Genomic DNA, 14,300 nt, shown 5'->3' on the forward strand with positions numbered 1-14,300 from the left:
GTCTGGTATTCCAAAATAATGTTAAGTGACTTCTAACGGAGAACGTTGGCGCACCATACAGGGTAAGTAGGCTTAAACTTAAGACGGAAAAAAAAATTACCGGAACATATTCAACTTTGATTGATTACTTCCATCACAATGCTATGCAAATTCCAAACAACAATGATGTTTTTATATTTCACTTTCATTCAACGGTGCGCAATGTTTTTCGAATTTGTCCAATACTACGGCCAAGTTTGTTTTATCGGCCTCTTCTTCAAATTTAAATGTATCAAACATTTCGAGGCCATAGTCTCCAATTAAATTGAGTAAGATGACCACTTTGGTTTTGCCAGAACTTGTCGATTTTCCTGTAGCGTCACAGAAATAGTTGAACTTTCGGTGAAATTTTTTCCAATTTTCCGCTACGTTGCCCGTGAAGCTTAACAGTGGTGGCGAACGGAAGATTGTTTCTATCTTTTTGCTTTAGATTAATTAATAATCTGTGGCCAATACGTTCCGATTTGCTTCGTATACTGATTCACTGGTCCACTTCTGACACCATTTATTATTTAGAGGGGGGTGTTGTTAATTAATGACACCGATTACTCGTATTTAAGGAATTTATTATATTTAGGCCTCTGTTGCCGTTCGGTCGTCATACTCAACTCGGCTCCGGCTCACGGCTTACCTACGCTGTAGCAGCGCGTGGTCTAGCACGTACGCTGTTTACTTTCATACATGACAGCTTCTACCCAAGGGACTGTTCCCTATTAAGTGAGGTGGGGAAGAGATTTCCGTGTGAAGTCGATTTCATATGATTTTTGTGATGTGATAAATGATTTAAGCTATTTTTGAAGTCATGTGATTTCACGTAATTTCAGTTGATTTCAATTGATTTCATTTGAATTCATCAAATCGGTTTCAAGCGATTGCTGAAATCATTGGAGGGAGAAAAAAGTCCTAAAATGATTAAATTTTTTTTTATTGACTAATCTTGTGAATCAAATTTGAATTAAAAATTTATAGAATGAAAAAAGTGATTGAAAAAGACACAGATATAGATATTGAAAGAAATGTTTAATTTTTTCATACAGTTATGTCAATACAAAGACCCGTTTCGGCCAAACAAGGCGACGAAATAGTCAAACAGTATTGCTTAATACTAATAAATCCATGCACATCCATGGATACAGGTAGTAAATTTTGTGATTTCGGTATGATTTCATACCAATTACAAAGAACACCAATTTCTTCGAAATTCTCTTTCACGCGCGCGTAATGGCTCAAATACTCCTGACTTTTTTTTGTCGTACCATCTTAGTCCAGTCAAATAGAACTTGAAAATGGCAAAACGCATTGAAAAGTAAAATTTTTTAGGACAAGTAGAGAGTCATCTGAGATGCCCAAAAACATCAAAATCCAACCAAATTTCCTTGTGCATCGGCTGCCATCTTGAAAAACAGGTAATCCTCTATATCTCGGCTCCTACTGGTCGGATATTCAGAATTTAATCGTCTACAACTTTTATATGAAAAATTTATTGATCACATCGAAAGGGGGAATATAATTGACAATAAACATCATTAGACATCAATTTATGGCACTTTTTTTTATCGTAAAACGTTTTCATTCACAGCTATCAAAAAATACTTCCAATAAAAGTTGTAGATAATATTTTTCTCTAAAAAACTAAAAACAAAAATCGAAAATCCGACAGATGGGAGCCGAGATATCGAGGATTACCTGTTTTTCAAGATGACGGCCGATGCACAAGGAAATTTTGTTGGATTTTGGTGTTTTTGGGCATCTCAGATGACCCTCTACTTGTCCTAAAAAATTTGGCTTTTCAATCCGTTTTGCCATTTTTAGCTACTTTTCGGTCTAATTTGACTGGACTATCTGTGTATGCGAAATTAAGAACTAAACCGATAAAACATTTCGGTGAACCTTTTTCAGTTTTTTTTTTCTTAAATAAGCACCATTCGCCGATATGAATTTCATCATTTTTTTTTAGTGAAACATTTCTCATCACGTTTACGATCTCTTTTTTTATATCGGTTCAATTCAGACTCTCTTACATGCTGCAGTCGGTCGCTGCTTAAATTCGCTGAATTGTTATGCAGGAGCCAACATATCGACGATTTCTTTACCACTAATTCGTTGTTGTGTCTATCTTTTACAACAACGAAAGGACTATCGGGCTGGAGTTTTAGTTTGTACTGATTGTAATTTTTGAGAAGTAAACTGCCTTGAGCATTGGAAAGAACGGACAAGTCTTGTAATAATTCAATCTGAGGTTCTCGGTCACTATCATCTCCATTATTCGGTACCGAGGCTCATTCGACCGATTCAACCGGGATATTCGGCTCGTTAGTAGATTCTTCTTCGTTGTTTTTTTCTCGTAGTTATAAAAATCTACTGTTTCTTTACATTGCATAGGAAAATTGTCGCATTCTAGCTCGCTGATATTCATCCCCAACGATTGACCTTTCGTCAAAGCATGTTTTTTTGCTTGCCCAATTATTTCAAAAATGTCGTTCGTACCCGGTAGTAAACACTGTTCTCCTGTTAATCGACCGGCTATTTTTGCGCGTGGATAATTAAACTGAGCGTTTTTATCATGCAAATTACCTGAGGCAATGTCGTCTAGTAGTTGAATTCTTTTAACTCTATGAATAATTTCTAGAAAACTACTGTTGACTATTGTTGAGTACGTCCTACTCATGGATCTTAGGAGACGGCAAAAACTTTCGCATGGTTGGCTACTGAATTGCCATGGCAAAAACATTTCCGAAGAGTTTTGCGAAGATGAAGCGTATCTTTTCAGTTTCAAAATAGAATTTACCAAGCCATGGGCAATAATTTCCATACATATATACGTGTTAAGTGACAGAAAATTATCGTATACTGAATACTGTGGCACAGTGTTCAACCATGCGCTCCATATTCGGAGTACAAAAATGCAGAACCAACAATTACATAAGTAGTAGACCAAGGGGGGTTCTGCGTCCAAACACCTTCTTTACCGACCGAGCCGACCAGTCCGCCTATACATTCTCCCCAGACTCAAACCCTTTTCCGCTCCGCGTAGCCCAGACTCAAACCCTTTTTCGCGATGACGTCACGTCCCGCATTCTTCTCCCACGATATGACTGCTGATGTGTAACCCACTCCGAATTCCTTTCCCACGATATGACTGCTGATGTGTAATATCAACCACCCCACATTCCTTTCCCACGATAGGACTGCTGATGTGTAATATGAACCACCCCACATTCCTTTCCCACCTTATCAGCCCCGTGACATTCCAAAATTAATAGTTCCGAGAATTGTTTTTCACTTACTCGGTTTGATATCCAAGGTCGACCGATAGTCGCGGTACAGAGCCTGCGGTGTCAGGTTACTATCGCTCTTGGAATGCCAAAAGGTGCGCGCGCATCCGTACAGCTGCCCTATAAAAAGGACGCTCATCACTGCAAACGATCATTACCAAGCTGTCAAGCATACGTGAGAAAAGAGCTCAAGATGGAATCCGCGAAGTGTTTGAGATTGATCGATATTATGGAATCGGCGTTCAAGATTTTATCGGAAAAATCGTCGCCGGCAGAGATTGCGAAATGGATTCGACTCGGAACCCAAAATATCAGGCTTTTGAATAGAATCTTACGCAACAACGCCTCAACGATCGGGGAGAAGACAAGAATTTTGACTACAATTGGAATTCTGAAATCGTTGACAGTCAAATTTCAACAATTGCAGAAAGTGGGTGACGGATTACGAAGCCGACGAAGAAGCGATCGAGTACGGTGGGAAGATTTGGAATCAGCTTTCGAGAGGAGAATTCGAACTGGATCCATCGTCAATTTGAAGCATAAAGATGTGGAGAGATTTCTAGAAGACGCAAAGGTACTAGCTGTGACGAGACTGAAAAACGCTCTGAAGAAAGACGGGAGCTTGAAAGCCAACGTTATCCTGGCTTGTAAATTTGAACTCAGAAAAGTTGATCGCACGGTGGAAGAGATCAAATTTTTTAATACGAGAAATGAAATCATCCTCCAGACAACGGATATCAGCGAATGGTTCATCGAAAACGCGACGGAGCGTTTGTTGAAAAAGGTGGAAGATTTCCAGGAAAAGGATTCGGGCTGGTCGCTGACTGAAATAATCAATTTGACTGTGAATATCAACAAGTACGTGCCACTACGAGGCGGTGTCTTCACATACACACCACTACCTAAAGATATTCAAGATAAGAAGGCTGTCGTCAACATCCGTAACAGAGACGCGTATTGCTTCCTCTGGTCGGTCACCGCAGCTCTGTTCCCAGCCAACAACAAAAATCCCAATAAAATTACTTCGTATCCACATTTCAGCTCAGTGCTACGGTATGATGGTATAACGTTTCCAATGTCTCTAGACAAAAACACCATTTCAAAATTTGAGAAGCTTAACAAACTTTCAATTAACGTCTACGGTATAGACCAAGGTGATCGGAAAAAAAGTGAAATAGTACCGATTCACCTGAGTCAGAACGAGTCTGATAAACCTGTAATTCATCTTTTGGCGATAGAAACTGAAACCACTGACGATGACGATGACGATGAAATGGTAAATTATGAAAAAAATAGAATCTTTCATTTCACTTGTATTCGAAATCTGTCTCGATTGACAAGATCTCAAATTTCCAAGCATAAATGTCATACTTGGTTGTGCGATAGGTGTCTGTCTCATTTCAATTTCGAAAGATGTTTGTTGAAGCACCGAGCTGATTGCATGAATTTAAACAAAACCAAAGTTATTCTACCTACAGATGAGGAAAAAATACTGAAATTCAAAAATTTCAAGCACAAAGAAACCGTTCCATTCTGCATTTACGCGGATCTCGAATGTTTACTGCAACCCACACATGAAAGTTTTGGGGAAAATAGAACAATTTATCAGAAGCATCTTCCGTATAGTATAGCTTACTATCTACATTGCGCGTTTGACGATTCGCTTTCAAAATTCAAAATTAATCGTGGAGAAACTTGCATCCAATGGTTTGTGAACGAGTTAAAGGAATTGGCACTTTCGTTAGAGGGATATTACAAGACTGTTGTACCGATGGAACCACTAAATTTCAATCAGATCAACGAATTTGATTTGTCAGCGGTCTGTCATATTTGTGAAAAACCGTTTACGCTCACAGACGTGAAACATCGGGATCACTGTCATTTCACAGGAAAGTACCGTGGTGCTGCTCACCGCAGCTGTAATCTAAATTACCAAAATTCGCACACCATCCCAGTGATATTCCACAATCTGTCGGGTTACGATTCACATTTCCTGATCAAAGCACTGGCTACATCGTTCGAGGGCACAACTGAGCTTCTACCCGTAAACAAAGAAAAGTACATTTCCTTCACTAAATTCGTTAAGGGGACAGATATAAAGTTTAGATTCGTAGATTCGTACCGTTTCATGCCCAGTAGTCTCGATAAATTATCATCGTATCTGGACGATTGCTGAAAAACAATAACACGTAAATTCTGCAGTAGCTTGAACAAATTTCGGTTATTGACTAGGAAAGGTGTCTTCCCGTACGAATACATAGACAGTTGGGAGAAGCTCGAGGAGAAACATTTACCAGCCAAAGAACAGTTTTATTCAAAATTGAACGACCGGAATATATCAGACGACGATTACGCGCATGCGTGCGACGTATGGCAAACTTTTAACGTCCAAACTTTGGGAGAGTATTCGGACTTGTATTTACAGACGGACGTGTTTTTACTGGCTGACGTTTTTCAAAATTTTCGACAGAGCTGTTGGACGACGTACAAACTGGACCCGTTACATTACTACACAGCGCCCGGTCTGTCGTTTGATGCAATGTTAAAATGTACAGACATCGAACTCGAGCTTCTCACCGACATAGACATGGTTATGTTTATCGAAAAGGGTATTCGTGGTGGTGTGTCACAGTGTTCGAACAGATACGCAAAGGCCAACAATAGATATATGGGAGAGGAATTCGATCCTGAGATCGAAGAATCTTATCTCATGTACTTTGACGTTAATAATTTGTACGGTGCAGCTATGAGCTTTGCTCTGCCATACAGTTCCTTCGAATGGGTATCAGACTTCAGACAATGCGACGTTCTTACCATCTCGGACGATGCAGAGTTTGGTTACGTGCTGGAGGTAGATTTGGAATATCCTGCGGAACTGCATGAAACTCATAAGGATTTACCATTGTGTCCGGAGCACTATGTACCTCCGATTTCGACCAATAAACAGCCAAAATTGACGCCCACGCTATTTTCCAAGAAAAACTACGTTGCTCACTACCGCGTTCTGAAACAATGTTTACAATTAGGTTTAAAATTACTCAAAATTCATAGAGTTCTCAAATTCAAGCAAACTCCGTGGCTGAAAAAATATATAGATTTAAATACCGATTTGCGAAAAAAATCTGACAACGAATTTGAGAAAAATTTTTACAAGCTAATGAACAACGCAGTTCTTGGCAAAACTATGGAAAACGTGCGAAAGTACAGAGATGTTCGATTGATCACCGAATGGGATGGACGGTACGGTGCGAGAGCTACCATAGCCAAGCCTAATTTTCACAGCTGCACCGTGTTCGACAAAGATATAATTATCGTTGAAATGAGTAAGATGAAAGTTAAGTTGAATAAACCATTGTACGCAGGTTTCTCCATTATGGATCTAGCCAAAACATACATCTACGATTTTCATTACAATTATATCAAACAGAAATTCGGTAACCGAGCAAAATTAATGTACACGGATACCGATAGCTTGATTTACAATTTTACCGTCCCCGACATTTACGAACACATGAAGGCGGACTTGCATAAATTTGACACGTCGGATTATCCTCTTGACAACGCTTATGGAATGCCTCTAGCGAACAAAAAAGTTCTCGGTTTGATGAAAGACGAGAACAACGGCAAAATCATGCTCGAATTTGTAGGGTTACGAGCTAAACTGTACGCGTTCCGAGTCATGGGAGATGAGACAGACACTAAACGTGCCAAAGGAGTCAGAGGATCAGCGTTAAGAAAAATAACCTTTAACGATTATTTGGACTGTGCGTTGAAACGTGAAAATCTATCCTCAAATCAGCATTTGATCATGAGTCGAAAGCACGAGGTATACACCGTAGAACAGCAGAAAGTAGCACTGAGCTGGAATGACGACAAGCGGATCGTGTTTCAAAATACAACCGACACGCTTCCGTGGGGCTACAAGCCTACACCTTAGCTTTATAACTGTACCATGTCTGTCGATTGTCTAAAAAAGACGCATACTTGTTGTGTGTATCGGATATAAAATAAAGAGGGACATACGTTTTTACAAAAAAAATTCATTTATTAAAATGTTACATGTCCGATTCGTTTATCCAACTGTTGTGTGTATTGTCAAAACCTAACCATTTAACGTATATTTTTCTTCCACGCTTCTTGAGCACCTTCTCCACCAGATAGATATCCGGATGCTTAACCTTGAGGAGCTCTTGTTCGTAGAAACCACCAGCGATGGGTTGATCTCGGTAGTCTTTGAGCTTGTACGTCACAGGATGAGTATTTTCCACTCGACTTATCGTGAATATTTCAGTCGTCCAATTGGGAGTGTAACCTTTCTCGAAGACATTTTTGAATTTGCTGATTCGAACTTTGTCGCCGGATTTGAACTTTGCCGATACGGTAGGTATCGCTCGAAGCCCTCCGTACGCCTGACGTAACAACAGCCTCTCGTTTGCAACGGTGACATCCGACGGTTTCATTCTTATGGTTCGGTGTTTGACGTTGTTGTAAGCCGAAACCAAATCGGATAAGATATCGAGCCACTTGTAGCTTCCTTGCATGCTGAACCGTGTCCACATTTTACCTTTAAATTATTCGCTCTTCTGCTCCACCAATGATAACCCAGCAATCACCCTCGGATACGCAGACACCCATGTCCATGGAGCAATTTATGACTCCAATCGCTCAAACTACTGACATTTCTCCTTCAAACGCAACTCTTTCTCTCTCGGCGGTCTTACAGACCCTACGAACATGGAGAGATGCCTGGAGACACTTCCGCCCTTGAAAAAGCTTTCGAACCTCGAAGTATACTTCGAATACCGGGTCAGTGGCGTTCGTCGGGTTAAAACGAAATTTGGAGACAAAATCGTTCTGGACTTGGATGACTCTTTCACGATTTTTCTGCCCAACCGACTGACCAAGGCCCTCCACGAAAATGAAGATTTGTTCCAGAAGGTGACGACAGCCAGTAAGGAGATACGGTTGCATTTACGCTATCTTGGCGGACCCTACGGTCAACTTGAATTTGCATACGTATAATATTCAAATATCCAATGTTCTGTGTAAGTCTTACGTTCAATAAAAAAGATTTAAATTATGAATATTTTTTCATTTATCCATCTTGTATACCTTTAATCCTACGTACGTTTTGTATCTAGAATTAAGTCTCAAAATCTAAGAAAATGTCCGAACACCACTAAGCAAAGACGGAGGGTTTCGAGCTGCGTCATGTGAACTCTACGATGAGTATTTGGACAGGTTCAGACCGGAGTGCAAGGTCGGCCGATAGCTGCGGTACATTCAGAGCCAAGGATCTGCGGTGTTGGGTTACTATCGCTCTTGGAATGCAAAACATAACTCGGTTTGAGTACAGCTCGGTCAAGGATGGAGAGCAAGGTCGAATCTTACATAAGCTTCGTATTGAAAAAAATTCTCTCTTAAGAGCTAAGGTGAAGGTATAAAATTATTTCATGAATATTCTTAAAAAAAACAGTTTTATTACATCTGTCGCGAACAGAAATAATAAAATAATGTACAACTCAGTCATAACAAAATTTAATATGGAAGGTTTAGGTAATAAGCAGGGATGTTTTAAATATATCGTTCTGAGGAGGATCCCCATCACGGCTGAAACGTAAACACAAAAAAAAGTGTTTTGATGTTCACGACCTTCATATCCAAGAATAATATTATTCAACAATTCACCAAGGTCAAGAAAAATCGTCTTCTTCACTATTCCAGAATTTCCGAATTCTCTGGCTTTTACGGGTCTCAAGATTTTTGAAGTTACAGCATTGTTCAGCTCTGCGGGATCTGCGACATGGTGCGGTCTCTTGTTCCGTATATTACGCTTCGACTGCCATGACTTTGACGTTGATATAAGCTGAACTTTGTATAACTTTTTTGACTTGCATATATCATGTAAGACTGACGAGTCTGCATCGGATGCGTTGAGCTTATATATATATAAGCCGATAGATCGCAAGAATTTGGAAACGGTGCGCACTGCGTTCTGCGCATATCGGAAAGAAAAATGACGTCAGAGATGCGGTGCGCACTGCGTTCTGCGCATCTCGGAGTGAAAAAATGACGTCAGAGACGACTGGGTCCAACCTTTAGCCGACCCGCGATCCCTAAATTTTGACGACAAAAAAAAAAATCGAAATCAAATTTGAAATTGGAGAAAAAAAAAAAAATTTGTTGAAAAAAAATTGGAGCACGCGGTACTTGACAGGCCCATGTTTATATTGCCATCATAACATTTATATAGCTCGACTTGTATTTTCTTGTGCACGTTTTAAAAAGGCCTGCCAAGTACCGCGTGCTCCAATTTTTTTTCAACAAATTTTTTTTTTTTTCTCCAATTTCAAATTTGATTTCGATTTTTTTTTTTTGTCGTCAAAATTTAGGGATCGCGGGTCGGCTAAAGGTTGGACCCAGTCGTCTCTGACGTCATTTTTTCACTCCGAGATGCGCAGAACGCAGTGCGCACCGCATCTCTGACGTCATTTTTCTTTCCGATATGCGCAGAACGCAGTGCGCACCGTTTCCAAATTCTTGCGATCTATCGGCTTATATATATATAAGCTCAACGCATCCGATGCAGACTCGTCAGTCTTACATGATATATGCAAGTCAAAAAAGTTATACAAAGTTCAGCTTATATCAACGTCAAAGTCATGGCAGTCGAAGCGTAATATACGGAACAAGAGACCGCACCATGTCGCAGATCCCGCAGAGCTGAACAATGCTGTAACTTCAAAAATCTTGAGACCCGTAAAAGCCAGAGAATTCGGAAATTCTGGAATAGTGAAGAAGACGATTTTTCTTGACCTTGGTGAATTGTTGAATAATATTATTCTTGGATATGAAGGTCGTGAACATCAAAACACTTTTTTTTGTGTTTACGTTTCAGCCGTGATGGGGATCCTCCTCAGAACGATATATTTAAAACATCCCTGCTTATTACCTAAACCTTCCATATTAAATTTTGTTATGACTGAGTTGTACATTATTTTATTATTTCTGTTCGCGACAGATGTAATAAAACTGTTTTTTTTAAGAATATTCATGAAATAATTTTATACCTTCACCTTAGCTCTTAAGAGAGAATTTTTTTCAATACGAAGCTTATGTAAGATTCGACCTTGCTCTCCATCCTTGACCGAGCTGTACTCAAACCGAGTTATGTTTTGCATTCCAAGAGCGATAGTAACCCAACACCGCAGATCCTTGGCTCTGAATGTACCGCAGCTATCGGCCGACCTTGCACTCCGGTCTGAACCTGTCCAAATACTCATCGTAGAGTTCACATGACGCAGCTCGAAACCCTCCGTCTTTGCTTAGTGGTGTTCGGACATTTTCTTAGATTTTGAGACTTAATTCTAGATACAAAACGTACGTAGGATTAAAGGTATACAAGATGGATAAATGAAAAAATATTCATAATTTAAATCTTTTTTATTGAACGTAAGACTTACACAGAACATTGGATATTTGAATATTATACGTATGCAAATTCAAGTTGACCGTAGGGTCCGCCAAGATAGCGTAAATGCAACCGTATCTCCTTACTGGCTGTCGTCACCTTCTGGAACAAATCTTCATTTTCGTGGAGGGCCTTGGTCAGTCGGTTGGGCAGAAAAATCGTGAAAGAGTCATCCAAGTCCAGAACGATTTTGTCTCCAAATTTCGTTTTAACCCGACGAACGCCACTGACCCGGTATTCGAAGTATACTTCGAGGTTCGAAAGCTTTTTCAAGGGCGGAAGTGTCTCCAGGCATCTCTCCATGTTCGTAGGGTCTGTAAGACCGCCGAGAGAGAAAGAGTTGCGTTTGAAGGAGAAATGTCAGTAGTTTGAGCGATTGGAGTCATAAATTGCTCCATGGACATGGGTGTCTGCGTATCCGAGGGTGATTGCTGGGTTATCATTGGTGGAGCAGAAGAGCGAATAATTTAAAGGTAAAATGTGGACACGGTTCAGCATGCAAGGAAGCTACAAGTGGCTCGATATCTTATCCGATTTGGTTTCGGCTTACAACAACGTCAAACACCGAACCATAAGAATGAAACCGTCGGATGTCACCGTTGCAAACGAGAGGCTGTTGTTACGTCAGGCGTACGGAGGGCTTCGAGCGATACCTACCGTATCGGCAAAGTTCAAATCCGGCGACAAAGTTCGAATCAGCAAATTCAAAAATGTCTTCGAGAAAGGTTACACTCCCAATTGGACGACTGAAATATTCACGATAAGTCGAGTGGAAAATACTCATCCTGTGACGTACAAGCTCAAAGACTACCGAGATCAACCCATCGCTGGTGGTTTCTACGAACAAGAGCTCCTCAAGGTTAAGCATCCGGATATCTATCTGGTGGAGAAGGTGCTCAAGAAGCGTGGAAGAAAAATATACGTTAAATGGTTAGGTTTTGACAATACACACAACAGTTGGATAAACGAATCGGACATGTAACATTTTAATAAATGAATTTTTTTTGTAAAAACGTATGTCCCTCTTTATTTTATATCCGATACACACAACAAGTATGCGTCTTTTTTAGACAATCGACAGACATGGTACAGTTATAAAGCTAAGGTGTAGGCTTGTAGCCCCACGGAAGCGTGTCGGTTGTATTTTGAAACACGATCCGCTTGTCGTCATTCCAGCTCAGTGCTACTTTCTGCTGTTCTACGGTGTATACCTCGTGCTTTCGACTCATGATCAAATGCTGATTTGAGGATAGATTTTCACGTTTCAACGCACAGTCCAAATAATCGTTAAAGGTTATTTTTCTTAACGCTGATCCTCTGACTCCTTTGGCACGTTTAGTGTCTGTCTCATCTCCCATGACTCGGAACGCGTACAGTTTAGCTCGTAACCCTACAAATTCGAGCATGATTTTGCCGTTGTTCTCGTCTTTCATCAAACCGAGAACTTTTTTGTTCGCTAGAGGCATTCCATAAGCGTTGTCAAGAGGATAATCCGACGTGTCAAATTTATGCAAGTCCGCCTTCATGTGTTCGTAAATGTCGGGGACGGTAAAATTGTAAATCAAGCTATCGGTATCCGTGTACATTAATTTTGCTCGGTTACCGAATTTCTGTTTGATATAATTGTAATGAAAATCGTAGATGTATGTTTTGGCTAGATCCATAATGGAGAAACCTGCGTACAATGGTTTATTCAACTTAACTTTCATCTTACTCATTTCAACGATAATTATATCTTTGTCGAACACGGTGCAGCTGTGAAAATTAGGCTTGGCTATGGTAGCTCTCGCACCGTACCGTCCATCCCATTCGGTGATCAATCGAACATCTCTGTACTTTCGCACGTTTTCCATAGTTTTGCCAAGAACTGCGTTGTTCATTAGCTTGTAAAAATTTTTCTCAAATTCGTTGTCAGATTTTTTTCGCAAATCGGTATTTAAATCTATATATTTTTTCAGCCACGGAGTTTGCTTGAATTTGAGAACTCTATGAATTTTGAGTAATTTTAAACCTAATTGTAAACATTGTTTCAGAACGCGGTAGTGAGCAACGTAGTTTTTCTTGGAAAATAGCGTGGGCGTCAATTTTGGCTGTTTATTGGTCGAAATCGGAGGTACATAGTGCTCCGGACACAATGGTAAATCCTTATGAGTTTCATGCAGTTCCGCAGGATATTCCAAATCTACCTCCAGCACGTAACCAAACTCTGCATCGTCCGAGATGGTAAGAACGTCGCATTGTCTGAAGTCTGATACCCATTCGAAGGAACTGTATGGCAGAGCAAAGCTCATAGCTGCACCGTACAAATTATTAACGTCAAAGTACATGAGATAAGATTCTTCGATCTCAGGATCGAATTCCTCTCCCATATATCTATTGTTGGCCTTTGCGTATCTGTTCGAACACTGTGACACACCACCACGAATACCCTTTTCGATAAACATAACCATGTCTATGTCGGTGAGAAGCTCGAGTTCGATGTCTGTACATTTTAACATTGCATCAAACGACAGACCGGGCGCTGTGTAGTAATGTAACGGGTCCAGTTTGTACGTCGTCCAACAGCTCTGTCGAAAATTTTGAAAAACGTCAGCCAGTAAAAACACGTCCGTCTGTAAATACAAGTCCGAATACTCTCCCAAAGTTTGGACGTTAAAAGTTTGCCATACGTCGCACGCATGCGCGTAATCGTCGTCTGATATATTCCGGTCGTTCAATTTTGAATAAAACTGTTCTTTGGCTGGTAAATGTTTCTCCTCGAGCTTCTCCCAACTGTCTATGTATTCGTACGGGAAGACACCTTTCCTAGTCAATAACCGAAATTTGTTCAAGCTACTGCAGAATTTACGTGTTATTGTTTTTCAGCAATCGTCCAGATACGATGATAATTTATCGAGACTACTGGGCATGAAACGGTACGAATCTACGAATCTAAACTTTATATCTGTCCCCTTAACGAATTTAGTGAAGGAAATGTACTTTTCTTTGTTTACGGGTAGAAGCTCAGTTGTGCCCTCGAACGATGTAGCCAGTGCTTTGATCAGGAAATGTGAATCGTAACCCGACAGATTGTGGAATATCACTGGGATGGTGTGCGAATTTTGGTAATTTAGATTACAGCTGCGGTGAGCAGCACCACGGTACTTTCCTGTGAAATGACAGTGATCCCGATGTTTCACGTCTGTGAGCGTAAACGGTTTTTCACAAATATGACAGACCGCTGACAAATCAAATTCGTTGATCTGATTGAAATTTAGTGGTTCCATCGGTACAACAGTCTTGTAATATCCCTCTAACGAAAGTGCCAATTCCTTTAACTCGTTCACAAACCATTGGATGCAAGTTTCTCCACGATTAATTTTGAATTTTGAAAGCGAATCGTCAAACGCGCAATGTAGATAGTAAGCTATACTATACGGAAGATGCTTCTGATAAATTGTTCTATTTTCCCCAAAACTTTCATGTGTGGGTTGCAGTAAACATTCGAGATCCGCGTAAATGCAGAATGGAACGGT

General features: G+C 40.2%; 1 protein-coding gene across 4 annotated transcripts in view; it reads left to right on the forward strand.

The window, feature by feature from the left end:
- The window catches only part of LOC124307480 (dipeptidase 1-like), a 1,861,010-nt gene that overhangs the window by 1,020,325 nt on the left and 826,385 nt on the right, over positions 1-14,300 (forward strand). The window lies entirely within an intron of this gene.

Source organism: Neodiprion virginianus, chromosome 6, assembly GCF_021901495.1.
Source record: "Neodiprion virginianus isolate iyNeoVirg1 chromosome 6, iyNeoVirg1.1, whole genome shotgun sequence".
Classification (NCBI taxonomy): Eukaryota; Metazoa; Arthropoda; class Insecta; order Hymenoptera; family Diprionidae; genus Neodiprion; species Neodiprion virginianus.